Source organism: Lithobates pipiens, unplaced genomic scaffold (genome assembly GCF_037356315.1).
Source record: "Lithobates pipiens isolate NorthernLeopardFrog02 unplaced genomic scaffold, aLitPip1_a1.2 Scaffold_19, whole genome shotgun sequence".
In the NCBI taxonomy this organism is placed as follows: domain Eukaryota; kingdom Metazoa; phylum Chordata; class Amphibia; order Anura; family Ranidae; genus Lithobates; species Lithobates pipiens.
Window position 1 is genome coordinate 200214704 of NW_027507764.1, and position 14387 is coordinate 200229090.

General features: G+C 39.8%; 1 protein-coding gene and 1 pseudogene across 4 annotated transcripts in view; one reads left to right on the plus strand and one right to left on the minus strand.

The window, feature by feature from the left end:
• BBS9 (Bardet-Biedl syndrome 9) overlaps positions 1 to 14387 on the plus strand; it is a 572212-nt gene that overhangs the window by 542337 nt on the left and 15488 nt on the right. The window lies entirely within an intron of this gene.
• On the minus strand, positions 11089 to 12127 carry LOC143998247 (ribonuclease P protein subunit p40 pseudogene; annotated as a pseudogene).

Consider the following 14387-nt stretch of genomic DNA (forward strand, 5'->3'; position numbering starts at 1 on the left):
TGGCAGGTTTGTGGAGTATATACTGAGCCACTTCCAAGCAAAGTACACATTTATATACAATAAAGCCTTATAAATAGCTGGGTTTCTTAATACTAAGTTTTTTTTTAAATATTAGATACTGCAGGGACTGGTTGAAAACCATGTTGTAGTGGGCATTTTTCATGTAAACTCTTATTCTGCATTGCATTTCAGTGGCTAGAAAATAGTTGGTGGATGTACATGACAGCCGACATTTTATAAAGGTGGGGTTATCGAGTACAACCTACATATTTCTTTTACTACTTGTTTTCTTTGTTGTCAATTAGTATACTCAATCCTCCTTGATTTTGAAGTGAAAAATTACCTCTTTGTTTCAAAATGTTGATTTCTAAAACTGACAAAAGAGTAAACTTGCTTTCTTGCACAGTATACTGGTTTCTCAGAATTGCAGTTCCCCCACTCTTTTGCCCAGAAATCAATGCTGAGTTTGAGGTAAAATTTCAAACTTATTTCCCAATATTATCCTTAGAATTGCTTACAGTGGCCTTTACCTATGTGTTGATATACATGCCAAGGGTCTAAAGGGTTCTTTGGATGCAATACAAAGTAAGCTGCATTTCATTTTGACAAAATGATTTCAGTGATTATAAGGGGCCTAGAGGGATCATTTACTCAACAAAACTAGAGGTTTATTTTACAGTACAATTCCAATAAAAAAAACAAATCTAAACATCCAATGTATTAAAAAAAACAGTTCTTGCTGCAGTACTCACCTTTAGTTTGGAGCTGCGCCTTGCAATACTACCTTTTCGCCACTAGATATGCTTAGTCTTCCAGGACAAATGAAGGCAAACATCACTTAATTTCCCTTGGGCCCTGCATGATCAGGGGTTTTTTGCTTTAAACTTCATTAACTTTAATAGACCGTTTAGCAAGATAGAATTTACTTTTACAACATGTTAATTATCATTTAGTTAACTGCAATGTAAAGTAAAAAAATATTGAAATTGATTACAGCCATGTAGTTGCTTCTATTTTCAGACCTTCTATAGAAAAATTATAGCTGTTTTCTTATGTCCTGTATATGCATACAATGCTTTTATATATACAGTACAACTTTTTTTTTCTTCTTTTTTTTTTAATGGAATAGTATTGCATTTTATCCTAAAAAATTGGACCAGTAGCAATGTGGCTACTTTAGTACAGTGATTTTTTTTTCTGTGATGCACCCTTTTAAATGCAATTGAAATTTCATTGGCCCTACCCCAACTTGACACACTCTAGGTTGTGGTCAGAGACCACGTACCAACCAAAGAACATGATCAGAGGCTGTGAGCATGCTACAGGAGACTGCATATATATACTAGGAGGTCCTCAGAGACAACTGACATGCTACAGGAGAAAATTATGGACATGGAAAATATATAAAGGAGCATAGAAACAATTATGATATAGTTGGTCATTAGTCATGACAGATATTCTATGGGAGACGGTTAGAGACTGCAGCCACATGACAGGAGTGAGACTGTGATAAAGAAAAATAAAAAAATATGAACTTGAGCAAAGTAAACATTTGGTTTGTTGCCAAGATCAACCACTTCTTTTTCACTTTAGTTACTCTGGGACAATAAAACAAAAAATGTGAATGGGGACAATGCCTCTTTTTGTCCTGTCTTGTACATGGTCCCTCAGTCACTACTTTCGTCTCCTGCAACAGGAGCACAGAAGGTGGACAACTAAATTAATGCTAAAATGTCAGACCAGAAATCCACACTGTCTGCAAATTTGGGAGATAATCCCACTCTCTGCCCCGGCCTCTGGCCAGCTACACATCAATCTTTCAGCTGCACTCTTTACCAAAGCTGCAGGCAGTGAGTACATGGGAATGTCTCACTTCAACACATCGAGCTGACACTGTCATACCGCTCGGGTGGTAACCCTACTTACATTAGCCCCACGCACTGTAATGCCACAGTTTGACAACCTCTGCTTTAGTGTAAACCTTTGTAATAATTAAAGACCATCAAAGTATCAGAATTTCCTGCATTAAACAGATCTTAAAAACAATTACAATGGGTTAGTTGGATAAAGTTAAGGTGTAATCTTGCAACTTCAAATACAGAGTTACTTTCATGGAACTTATAAGCCTCCAGTGTGTACAGCGCCACTTTGTACCTGCCGCTGGCCTGCAAACAAGATTATGTTAATGACAAGAAACACAAAAGCAAAAGGTATACCTAATATTCCCCAAGTCTATAAGAAATGTCATAAATGGTTGTAAATAGTTACTTATGGCTTGCTGCGACCACTCCAGGCTTCTTCTCATGTGGCTTATGATGTCACCCAGAACGCCTCCAGAGGAATTTACTGGTTCCTTACTAGTGGTTTGGCATGTACATTTCTTCACCTTATTATTGTTATGACAGTGCACACAGAGTTTTACAGTCAATGTGAAACCAGATAACCTTTCTTTTCATTTTTCTTTACCATTTTATGGTCTCCACAAAATGAATTTTAGCAGGTCACCCACAAAAAAGGTGTGATTTACCCCTGCAAGTGCCAATGGGGGCCTGCTATGGATTTCTGGAAATGTATAGCAGGCCCCTCCATTACTGACGTGAAAGCTGTACTCTTTTTCTATATGTCTTGTAAAATGAAGCAGTTAAATTAATCCATCTGGCATAGTTTTTAAGCTAAAGTTTATAGTTAACGCCTGGCTTTGGACACTTGAAGCTTGGCCTTAGTTTATAGAATCATATGCTTTCTTTCTTTGTTTCCTTTTGGCACATTGTTTCTTCTGTCCACATAACTGTTGTGTTTTATCTTCATTTTAACACCAGTAAAACTAGCGTTCATTTTTTTTTTCATTTGGAAATAAAAAGTAACACAGAAGTCTTTTTTTTTTTTAAGTTTCTACGGAAACCTTTAACAACAGTGGCCATTTGTAAATCTAAAATTCACATTGCTGCCCATAAACTGTTTATTAAAAACCTTTACCCAAATTAAATTGAAATTTGAACTGAACTAAAAGTAATCTTCAACAGTGATAAAATATATAAATGCTTATATTAAGATATATATCTAATGCCAAGACATATTTTTGTTGTTGTAATTTTTGGATAGAGTAAGGCAAGAGTTAGGAACTCTATCAGATGGCAGGTTAACCCTCTTGGTTTGTTCTGGTGGTGACCATTGTAAAAAAAAATTTGGTAAATCCTACGGTTGTCACAGGAGCCAGTGTTGGGGAGTATCTTTCGATGGTTTCACTTCCAGGACTGAAAGTGAGGGGACATCTCACCAGTTGGACACAAAAAATAGTTTAAACCATTTCCTACTCTGTCTAAATGTAGACAAAAAGGCTTAGCTATATATATATATTTATACATATCAAAGCTTTATGTTTTGTATATTTTACTTTAAATTAATATTAGTTTCTCCTTCATGCTTCCTTGTCCTACCACATACAATAATTATTTAGGCTTTCAACGATTTCTAGGTTTTGTTATTCGCAAAATAAAATTGTCTTTATTACCCAGTTAAAAATGAAAAATATTTTTGTCTTTATTTGAAGCAGCTGCTTTGACCTTATTTAACAGACTGACTAAATCATTAAACATTGCGTGAACATTTACATGCTTGAGAGATTCCGGCCTGCTCTGTGCACAAAGAAAAATATTTGAGAAACTATTTTTTTTTTTACATCAAACAAGTGTTATTTTATAATTTTGAGGTTAAATCACATTTTTGTACAGTTACTTTCGTGTTACTTGAATAGAAAATACAGTCCGCAGAAAAGCTGGGATAGACTATGGGAAGTAAAAAGAAAGCATTACAGACATGTTTGGGTCAGTTGACCCTATTATACTTTATCCGTTTTGTGACCAGTGATTGCCGGTGCCTTGACCCCAAATTTATCAGTGTCAGTTAACTTAACAACAACTTTCTTGTATCCAACTGTATGGTATATAACTGTATCAGACCGTCGCATTATTAAATAGATGGCACCGCAGTTCAACACTGCAGTTTGAAGGTGCCAGTGTCCATCTGCTGGCTGAAGTCTTCCCTTTTCATTAATGAGGCATCCAGCCTGTGTGTGATCACTAAGTCAGAGCTGACATATCACATGATTGGGAATCAGGGCTGCTGTTAGAAATCATGGGGCCCTATATAGCCTACCTGAGAGCCCCCCCCCAGCTGAAAGTGGGGCCACAGATTTATCAGTCCCTTTCTCTGCAACCTCAGTTGCACAGATCAATGAATAGGAAGTGCTCTAAGGCTTACTGCTCATTTACAAACTGAAGCATAGTAAATACAGTATACTACTATTCAGTGATGAATGCACATAGGAGCAATTGGTACTGATCGCTCACTGTGTTCATTTAAGTGGTTCTACAGGCAGAATGTTTTTATCTTAATGCATTCTATGAGCAGCAGCCGCCCTAATACTTACCTGAGCCCCATCTCTATCCAACGATGTTGCACAAGAGCCTCGGCTGTCCAGGGACTCTGCCTCATTGGCTCAGACAGCAGTGGACACCATTGGCTCAGTGACTCACAGAGAGGGGGCAGGGCTGAGCTGCGGCTCCATATCTGAATGGACACAAAGAACAGCGGCTCAGCTCGGGTTCCCTCATGGCAAGCTGCTTCCTCTGGGGACACTCGTCAGGAGGGAGGAGCCAGGAGCACCTGTGGGGGACCCAAGAAGAGGAGAGTCTGGGGCTACTCTGTGCAAAACAACTGCACAAAGGAGGTAAGTATAACATGTTTGTTATTTTTAACCACTTGCCGACCGCTGTACGCCGATATACATTGGCACAATTATTATTATTATACACGATTTATAAGTGCCAGCAGTTTGCATAGCGCTTTACAATGTATAGGGGGTACAACACAATTACAGTACAGTTCAATACAAAAGGTACAGTAGGGCCCTGCTCATAGAGCTTACATTCTAATGGAAGGGGGTGGTACAAAAGGTAGTAGCTGCAGAGAATGGTTTGATGGGGGTGACTCAGGGACAGTTAAGTGGGTGTGGGATAGATGGGCAAATGGGCGTACCTGTGTCCCCTTTAAGAGCTTGGGATAGCAGCCACACGCCGCCGGGTACAGCGGGACATAGCTTTACTTACATGTAAACAAGGAATTTCCGTTCTGGCTTGTGTCATGACATCGGGAGAGGTGATCGCTGTCATGTGACTTGAAGCCCATCCCCCTCACAGTTAGAATCCCTAGGACACACTTAACCCTTTCATCCTTCCCTAGTGGTTAACCCCTTCCCTGCCAGTGTCATTTACACTGTAATCAGTGCATTTTTATAGCCCTGATTGCTGTATAAATGACACTGGTCCCAAAATAGTGTCAAAAGTGTCCGATGTGTCCACCATAATGTCGCAGTCCCAATAAAAATCACAGATCGCTGCCATTACTAATAAAAATAAAAATGCCATAAAACTATCCCCTATTTTGTAGCCGCTATAACTTTTGCGCAAACCAATCAATATACGCTTATTGCGATTTTTTTTAACCAAAAATATATAGAAGAATACATATTGGCCTAAACTGAGGAGAAAAGTGTTTTTAATTTTTTTTTTATATATTTTTGGGGGATATTTATTATAGCAAAAAGTAAAAAAAATAATTTTTTTCAAAATTGTCGCACTTTTTTGTTTTTAGGGCAAAAAATTTAAACTGCAGAGGTGATCAAATGCCACCAAAAGAAAACTCTATTTGTGTGAAAAGAAGGATGTCAATTTTGTTTGGGTGCAATGTCGCACGACCACGCAATTGTCAGTTAAAGCGACACAGTGCAGAATCGCAAAAAGTGCTCTGGTCAGGAAGGGGGTAAAATCTACTGGGGCTGAAGCGGTTAAACAAAATACAAGGCTTTAATATCACTTTCAAGAAAGGAAGGGGCCAGAAAATTACATATTTACCAGACCCTTCCCCCAAACTCCATCCTAAAACATCCGTTTGTGTGCGTGCAGCAGCTACCGGTGCGACATGAGAGAAGGGAAGCCAGCAGCGATTTGAGGGAAAGGGACACACAAGGTGGCCCGAACATCAAATGGTAGCGGTGCATGTACTAGAACCAATCCCCCTACAGTGCAGCCAGAGGGAGAAAGAGGAGGAGAAGCTGGCAGTGCTGCAGGGGAGGCAGAGGAGGATCGGTGTCTTCAACAAGACAGTACATCTGGCCCTCCTACTCAGCAGGTTCCCGTGCCCCCCTTTTGAACTGATGGGGCCCAGGCCCAATACAAATGGGCTGGATGTACTGCCTTATAAGTGGCCCTGATGAATCTGTATACTTTTTTTAAAAACATGGATCTGTTGATTTCTTCTTGCCTCAAGTACACTTGTTTATGACTGAAAAGTACCAAGAATCTCTATGAACCCAAATTGTATTGATACGTCATACATACAGTATATGCCAATAACTGCTGGGTTTGTCCATGTACCATAAAGCTTCAGTTAGAGTGATGAAGGAGAAGAAAAGTATTTTTGTTGTTCATAACAAACAGTTACAGTGCCTTGAAAAGGTATTTATACTCCTTGAAATTTTTCACATTTTGTCATGTTACAACCAAATATGTAAATTTATTTTTTGGGGGATTTTATGTAATAGACCAACACAAAGCAGCACATAACTGTGAAGTGGAAGGAAAATGATAAATGGTTTTCAACAGTTTTTACAAATAAATATCTGAAAAGTGTGGCGTGCATTTGTATTCAGCCCCCCGACTCAATACTTTGTAGAACCATCTTTGACTGCAATTACAGCTGTAAGTCTTTTTGGGGATGTCTCTACCAGCTGTACACATCTACAGAGTGAAATTTGTGCCCATTCTTTTTTGCAAAATAGTTTAAGCTCTGTCAGATTGGATGGAGAGTGTCCATGAACAGCAATTTTCAAGTATTGCCACAGAGTCCCAATTGGATTTAGGTCTGGACTTTTAGTGGGCCATTTTAACACATACATATGCTTTGATCTAAACCATTCCATTGTAGCTCTAGCTGTATGTTTAGTGTCGTTTTCCTGCTGGAAAGTGAACCTCTGCCCCAGTCTAAAGTCTTTTAGCAGACTCTAACAAATTTTCTTCTAAGATTGCCTTGTATTTGGCTCCATCCATCTTCCCATCAACTCTGACCAGCTTCCCTGTCCCTGCCGAAAAATAGCATCCCCACAACATGATGCTGCTACCACCATGTTTCACGGTGGGGATGGTGTGTTCAGGGTAATGTGCAGTTAGTTTTGTGCCACACATAGCGTTTTGCTTTTGGGCCAAAAAGGTACAATTTTGGTCTCATCTCCTCAGAGACCCTTCTTGCACATGTTTGCTGTGTCCCCCACATGGCTTCTCGCAAACTGCAAACGGGATTTCTTATTGCTTTTTTTTAACAATGGCTTTCTTCTTGCCACTCTTCCATAAAGGTCAGATTTGTGGAGTGCACAACTAATAGTTTTCCTGTGGACAGATTCTCCCATCTGAGCTGTGGATCTCTGCAGCTCCTCCAGAGTTACTATGGGCCTGTTGGCTGCTTCTCTGATTAATGCTTTCCTTGCCTGGCCTGTCGGTGTAGGTGGATGGCCAAGTCTTGCAGTTGTGCCATACTCCATTTTCGGATGATGGATTGAGCAGTGCTCCATGAGATGTTCAAAGCTTGAGATTTTTTTCATAACTTAACCCTTAAGCTTCTCCACAACTTTGTCCCTGACCTGTCTGGTGTGTTCCTTGGCCTTCATGATGTTTGTTCACTAAGGTTCTCTAACAAACCTCTAAGGGCTTCACAGAACAGCTGTATGTATATTGAGATTAAATTACACACAGGTGGACTCTATTTACTAATTAGGTAACTTCTAAAGGCAGTTGGTTCCACTAGATTTTAGATATGGGTATCAGAGTAAAGCGGGCTGATTAGAAATGCACGCCACACTTTTCAGATATTTATTTGTAAAAAAGATTGAAAACCATTTATAATTTTCCTTCCAATCATGTTGCCACTTTGTGTTGGTCTATTACATAAAATCCCAATAAAATACATTTACGTTTTTGATTGTAACATGACAAAATGTGGAAATTTTTAAAGGGTAGGACTACTTTTTCAAGGCACTGTACAGTGCCTTGCAAAAGTATTTGGCCCCCTTGAACTTTTCAACCTTTTGCCACATTTCAGGCTTCAAACATAAAGATATAAAATTTTTATTTTTTGTGAAGAATCACCAACAAGTGGGACACAATTGGGAAGTGGAACGAAATCTATTGGATTTTTGAAACTTTTTTAACTAATAAAAAAATGAAAAGTGGGGCATGCAAAATTATTCGGCCCCCCTGCGTTAATACTTTGTAGAGCCACCTTTTGCTGCGATTACAGCTGCAAGTCGCTTGGGGTATGTCTCTATCAGTTTTGCACATCGAGAGACTGAAATTCTTGCCCATTCTTCCTTGCAAAACAGCTCGAGCTCACTGAGGTTGGATGGAGAGCGTTTGTGAGCCGCAGCTTTCAGCTCTTTCCACAGATTCTCGATTGGATTCAGGTCTGGACTTTGACTTGGCCATTCTAACACCTGGATACGTTTATTTGTGAACCATTCCTTTGTAGATTTTGCTGTATGTCTGGGATCATTGTCTTGTTGGAAGATAAATCTCCGTCCCAGTTTCAGGTCTTTTGCAGACTCCAACAGGTTTTCATCCAGAATGGTCCTGTATTTGGCTGCATCCATCTTCCCCTCAATTTTAACCATCTTCCCTGTCCCTGCTGAAGAAAAGCAGGCCCAAACCATGATGCTGCCACCACCATGTTTGACAGTGGGGATGGTGTGTTGAGGGTGATGAGCTGTGTTGCTTTTACGCCAAACATATCGTTTTGCATTGTGGACAAAAAGTTAGATTTTGGTTTCATCTGACGAGAGCACCTTCTTCCACATGTTTGGTGTGTCTCCCAGGTGGCTTGTGGCAAACTTTAGACAAGACTTTTTATGGTTATCTTTGAGAAATAGCTTTCTTCTCGCCACTCTTCCATAAAGGCCAGATTTGTGCAGTGTACGACTGATTGTTGTCCTATGGACAGACTCTCCCACCTCAGCTGTAGTTCTCTGCAGTTCATCCAGAGTGATCATGGGCCTCTTGGCTGCATCTCTGATCAGTCTTCTCCTTGTCTGAACTGAAAGTTTAGAGGGACGGCCAGGTCTTTTCGTAGATTTGCAGTGGTCTGGTACTCCTTCCATTTCAAAATGATCGCTTGCACAGTGCTCCTTGGGATGTTTAAAGTTTGGGAAATCTTTTTGTATCCAAATCCGGCTTTAAACTTCTCCACAACAGTATTACGGACCTGCCTGGTGTGTTCCTTGGTCTTCATGATGCTCTCTGCGCTTTCAACAGAACCCTGAGACTATCACAGAGCAGGTGCATTTATACAGAGACTTGATTACACACAGGTGGATTCTATTTATCACCATCAGTCATTTAGGACAACATTGGATCATTCAGAGATCCTCGCTGAACTTCTGGAGTGAGTTTGCTGCACTGAAAGTAAAGGGGCCGAATAATTTTGCACGCACCACTTTTCAGTTTTTTATTTGCTAAAAAAGTTTAAAATATCCAATAGATTTCGTTCCACTTCACAATTGTGTTCCACTTGTTGGTGATTCTTCACAAAAAATTAAAATTTTATATCTTTATGTTTGAAGCCTGAAATGTGGCAAAAGGTTGAAAAGTTCAAGGGGGCCGAATACTTTCGCAAGGCACTGTATATTTCAACTCTCATTTATAGCACAAATAGAAAAGAATAATGAAAGAAAGGCACTGGGTGTATGGGCTGTGGAGACATACTTCCTTTCCTCCAGCTTTTTCACATCTGGCCTCAACTTTTAAACTACTCCAAATATAAGCTAGTGAATGCTATTTCATAGACTTCGTTTTTTCCAGAATAGTGAAGGTGAATACAGTTCCTTAGCTGTGAAGTAGATCACCACAGGCAAAAGCAATACATATTTCAAAATGTTTACACTTCGGGTATATTTTTACTCCATAAAAATGAATTTCCTGATTTACCATATGAACAAAAAATGCCCACATTTGCCTTGAGAAATCTAACATCATATGAAATAGCAGGGTTTATAGATCAGTCTGTGTGAGGTGACTCTTTTTTGCTTGTAATTAAACTGTATATGGTGATGTTTATACTGCTAATTTCATTATATTAATAAAACCATATGCATTTTGGAATAGAACCTAAGATAATGCTTAATGTAGGTGGTCTTTTTATGCTGCATTGCACTTCATAATGGTCACCCATATGATGGTAGGCCACAGGCAAGGGACTTTTTATAATCTTCCTTAATTTTGCATAAGCTGTTTCTGCATCCTATCGGTCATTTGGCTCTCATGTATTTCATAAATGTTATATGTGTCTGCTCCTCACTCCATAACTTTTTTATTTTTAGTAGAGAACTAACACATTATGGGACGCAGACAAAATAATCAGATACTTAGGGTTATGCTGTTGTCTTTAGGAGATGGGTGCTGGAAAACAGCTGTATGGACAGCCCAGTGTAACCCCTCTCACCCCCAGCATGCCTCCATATTTTGCTAGTCTCCTAGGAAAATGTACTTCTCTCTTTTTAATTCTCGGCTAACACATTTTTTTTTTTTTTTTGTATGTGCAAAACATGCACCCTTTATTTTCAGGGTTACATACAAATCTGTTGTCACAATTTTATTGTTACAAAAGTTATTTATTTACTACCAAAATAATTCAATCATAAATCTGATGCGTAAATGAAGTTTTTACTGTTTAACAGGTTCCTCCAAGATGATTTAGACCCACCTGTATGCTCGCATTCAATCTATCCTCAACTCCCCCAACTCGCCACATTATTTACATAGACTGAATTCTACCCACCCAGCACTCAGAGTGCAATCAGAAAATGTTCAGGCCGCTTTTTCAGATTCAACAGCAGATCATGCAATTCTGATATTGTAAGTTCCAGTCTTTGTGACAAATAAAATAACTCCCTTGAATTTCAGGCAGGGTTCCAAATCATCTGACAGCAGTCATTAAACAGAGAAGCACCAATGTTTATGTTTTGCAAGTGCCATCAATAAATGATAATTATGGTGGGCAGCCACCATGTGTAACAGCCATGTGTAGCCAGTAGTCTTCGTTGTTAAAGACAACAAAACTGAACAATTTTCACCACCTTTAAAAAATCCATGTTCAATTTCTTTCCAATATACAGGACTGTCTGCAAATCCATTCACCATAAGGGATGCCCATTGACTTAATTTTAGTTCATCAAAATATTCTAGTAGCTGCTGTAACAACTTCATTATTTTTGCTGGTGTTATAATCCAGTAATAGTGCATACATAAGCTATCTCTACAAAAACATTTGGATCTGGGCAACAAAAGCTTGATATGAAACTGGATGACTGATTGTTGCAATCAATGTTATTGCTTACAACACCTAGCCACTCGAAAATCTCCATAGCACTACATGACTCCACCTCTTTCCCATGTAATTTTCTGCTCTTTAATACAGGACAAAGCACGTCTTTGGAAACAACAGAACTGATCTTAAATGGGCACTCTTTGACCATATATTTTGAAAAAATACATCTTTATAGTAGGTGCTTCTGCATTATCCTATGCTAGGAGGAAATCAAACTTCAAAGGCTTCTTCTCAGTAAAGGCCCATCTCACACGCTGACGTTTTTTGTCATCTTAGGAGAGAGCCTCATTTGTCAGATCTAGATTAACAATATATCTCATAGTTTTTTTTCCAGAATACAAAGATGGCTTGCCCTGCAAACCTAGTTCTTCATATGTGTCTTTATCCACTGATATAATAAGCTTCCCTGTTGGTAGTAGAGCTGCAGCATTATCCTGATCAATTCTTGTGTTAAATGCATCTCTGAATTCTTGCATTATAAACTCATGTAAAGGTAAGTCTTTTACAAGCTAATTCCCCAAACCATCAATCGCATTCTTTAATTTTACTGGTAAATGTCCACATTCTGGTAACAAATAGATACAGCATAGTTATAGTAGTGTGCCTCCACGTGGGAGGCATGCCGGGACTTCTTCGCCAGGAAACTGGACTTCTCATACACCAGCAAGTGTCGGGGACACATCTGTAACGCAGGCAGCATCCTGAACCCCTTTAATGCCTTGTACACACGGTCTGAAATTCTGACGGAAAAGGTCAGATCGTATTATATTGTCAAAAAATTCAATCGTGTGTGGGCTCTATCAGACTTTTTCAGTCGGAAATTTAGACGGAAAAAATTTGAGCGCAGGATCTCAAATTTTCCAACAACAAAATCCGATTTGACTTTTTCTGATCGTTTGTAGAGAATTCCGATCGGACAAAGTGCCACGCATGCTCAGATGAAATTACAAGACCAAAGCTATTGGCTACTGGCCTCAATGTAGTCCCGTCATAACGAATGAACGTCATCACGTTCCGAACTATCGGATTTTCCGACAACTTTGTACGAACGTGTGTACGCAACACCAGTTTAGGACAAAATCCGTGGAAAAAAAATCTGACTGATTTTGTGGTCGGAATGTCCAACTGTGTGTACAAGGCATAAGGGTGACAACACCACTCACTGACCAGACCTGAACGAAGAGATAGGAAGAGGAGGATCTAATACATTTCTAAGCTTCTGCAATCACTGGTGTTCATTTTTGCAGCTTCTGAATTCTGAATCCTAGGCTTAGCCCTGGAGACTGCATCCTGACCCTGCTGTGAAGAAGAAGTGGAGATGGCCTCTAATGTGCCTTCTAGGCACTGGACTCAACCTTTGACGCCTACCTAGGCATCCTGAGTGTACCAGGCAGGGTTGGCTACAAGGTGTTTTAGAAGTTCAAGGCCATGGTCCAACCATCTGGGAATCCCTGTCTTTGAAGGCTTCTTAGGGAGCATGCCACTGGGAGAGTGAAGACCTTTGGATGCGGAATGTGCCTTTAATCTATCCTATCAGCCTGGTGGGGACTGCAGGAAGTCTTAGGACCACCGCTGTGGTAAATCAGGGCTTTGACCTTTATGTCAGCCTAGATGTTCTGTTCTGAGTCCCAAAAAGGGTTAATCTTAGGAGTGCCAGCTGTGATAGTTTTCTGTCACACTCTAGCAGTGAGAGAAAACCAGCTTGCTCTCTTTCATTATCTTCTCAGCTACTCCAGCACTATGAACTTCCAGGCCATAATTGTGCACTCTTCTGCCTGCAGTGACAGATGGCATTCATGTTTTCTGCTCTAGCATTGTCCCATGAACACCCCTTGTGTAAATCCTTTACTTGTATGCTTACTATGGTGGATGCTTGTGGGTCTTGCCAGCTTACAATCAGTTAGCATCTCCAAGGGGGCTTTCAGTGCACCTCCTAGAGTCCTGACACCGAAAGCTCTGTACCGCTATCTCTGGCCTGAGTCTCTACCCTCCTAAGAGGCTTCTATAACCCCTTCAGGGGTTGCCACCTCCTCTTTCTAATTAGGAGAGGAGTTTTCTGTTACAATGTATGACCTTATGGGGAAAATATCAGCCATGTGGGGTATCTCAGAGTGCAGGGGCCACAAGCAGGCACCCACACACCAATGTTCTGCCAAACTTCAGTGCAATACATACTTCCTGTATATGCTTTTTGATGTAAATCCCTATTTTGGCGAATTCCTGCACAGTTTTTTTCAGGGGGCTTACATGGGGGCAAAGTACCCTGATGGGAAATCGTATATTTGCCTCGCAATACAGCCTTGTGGGCTTTCATGCTGTCAAAGGAGACCCTGTCACACTGTCAAGCTTTGGGAATTTGGTCAAGAGAGTTGTTTAACTGCCTGGAGGTATCTGTTTTTTTTTTTCATTCTTATGAAAGCAAGATATAGAATGGCCATTTGGGAGGCCACAGCAAGTAAAATTAGTATTAAACGCATTTACCTTTTCTAGGTAAATATATTTCCAAAAGTGCAATTGACATGACATTTTCACCACACGTCGGTAACAATCCATGCAATCCATACATAAAAGGTAACCAAAACAAATAAGTTCAGAAATTAAGTTATGTGTAATAAAATGGAATGACACAGGGAAAAGGTATTGAACACTTGAAAAAGGGAGGTGCAAAAAGACATGGAAAGCCAAGACACCAGCTGAAATCTATCAGTAATTGGAAAACAATCCTGCCCCTTGTCAGTGCAAATTAATATCAGCTGGTTCAGTCTCAACTGATGGCCTATAAAAAGGTGTCACACAAGAAACATCTCAAGATTGGTAAAACCAAAGAGCTCTCTCATGACTTTTACAAACTTATTGTTGCAAAATATACTGGTGGTATTGGTTACAGAAGGATTTCTAGCACTGTCGGGGCCATAATCTGGAAATGGAAAGAACATAATTTCACCTTAAACTGACCACAA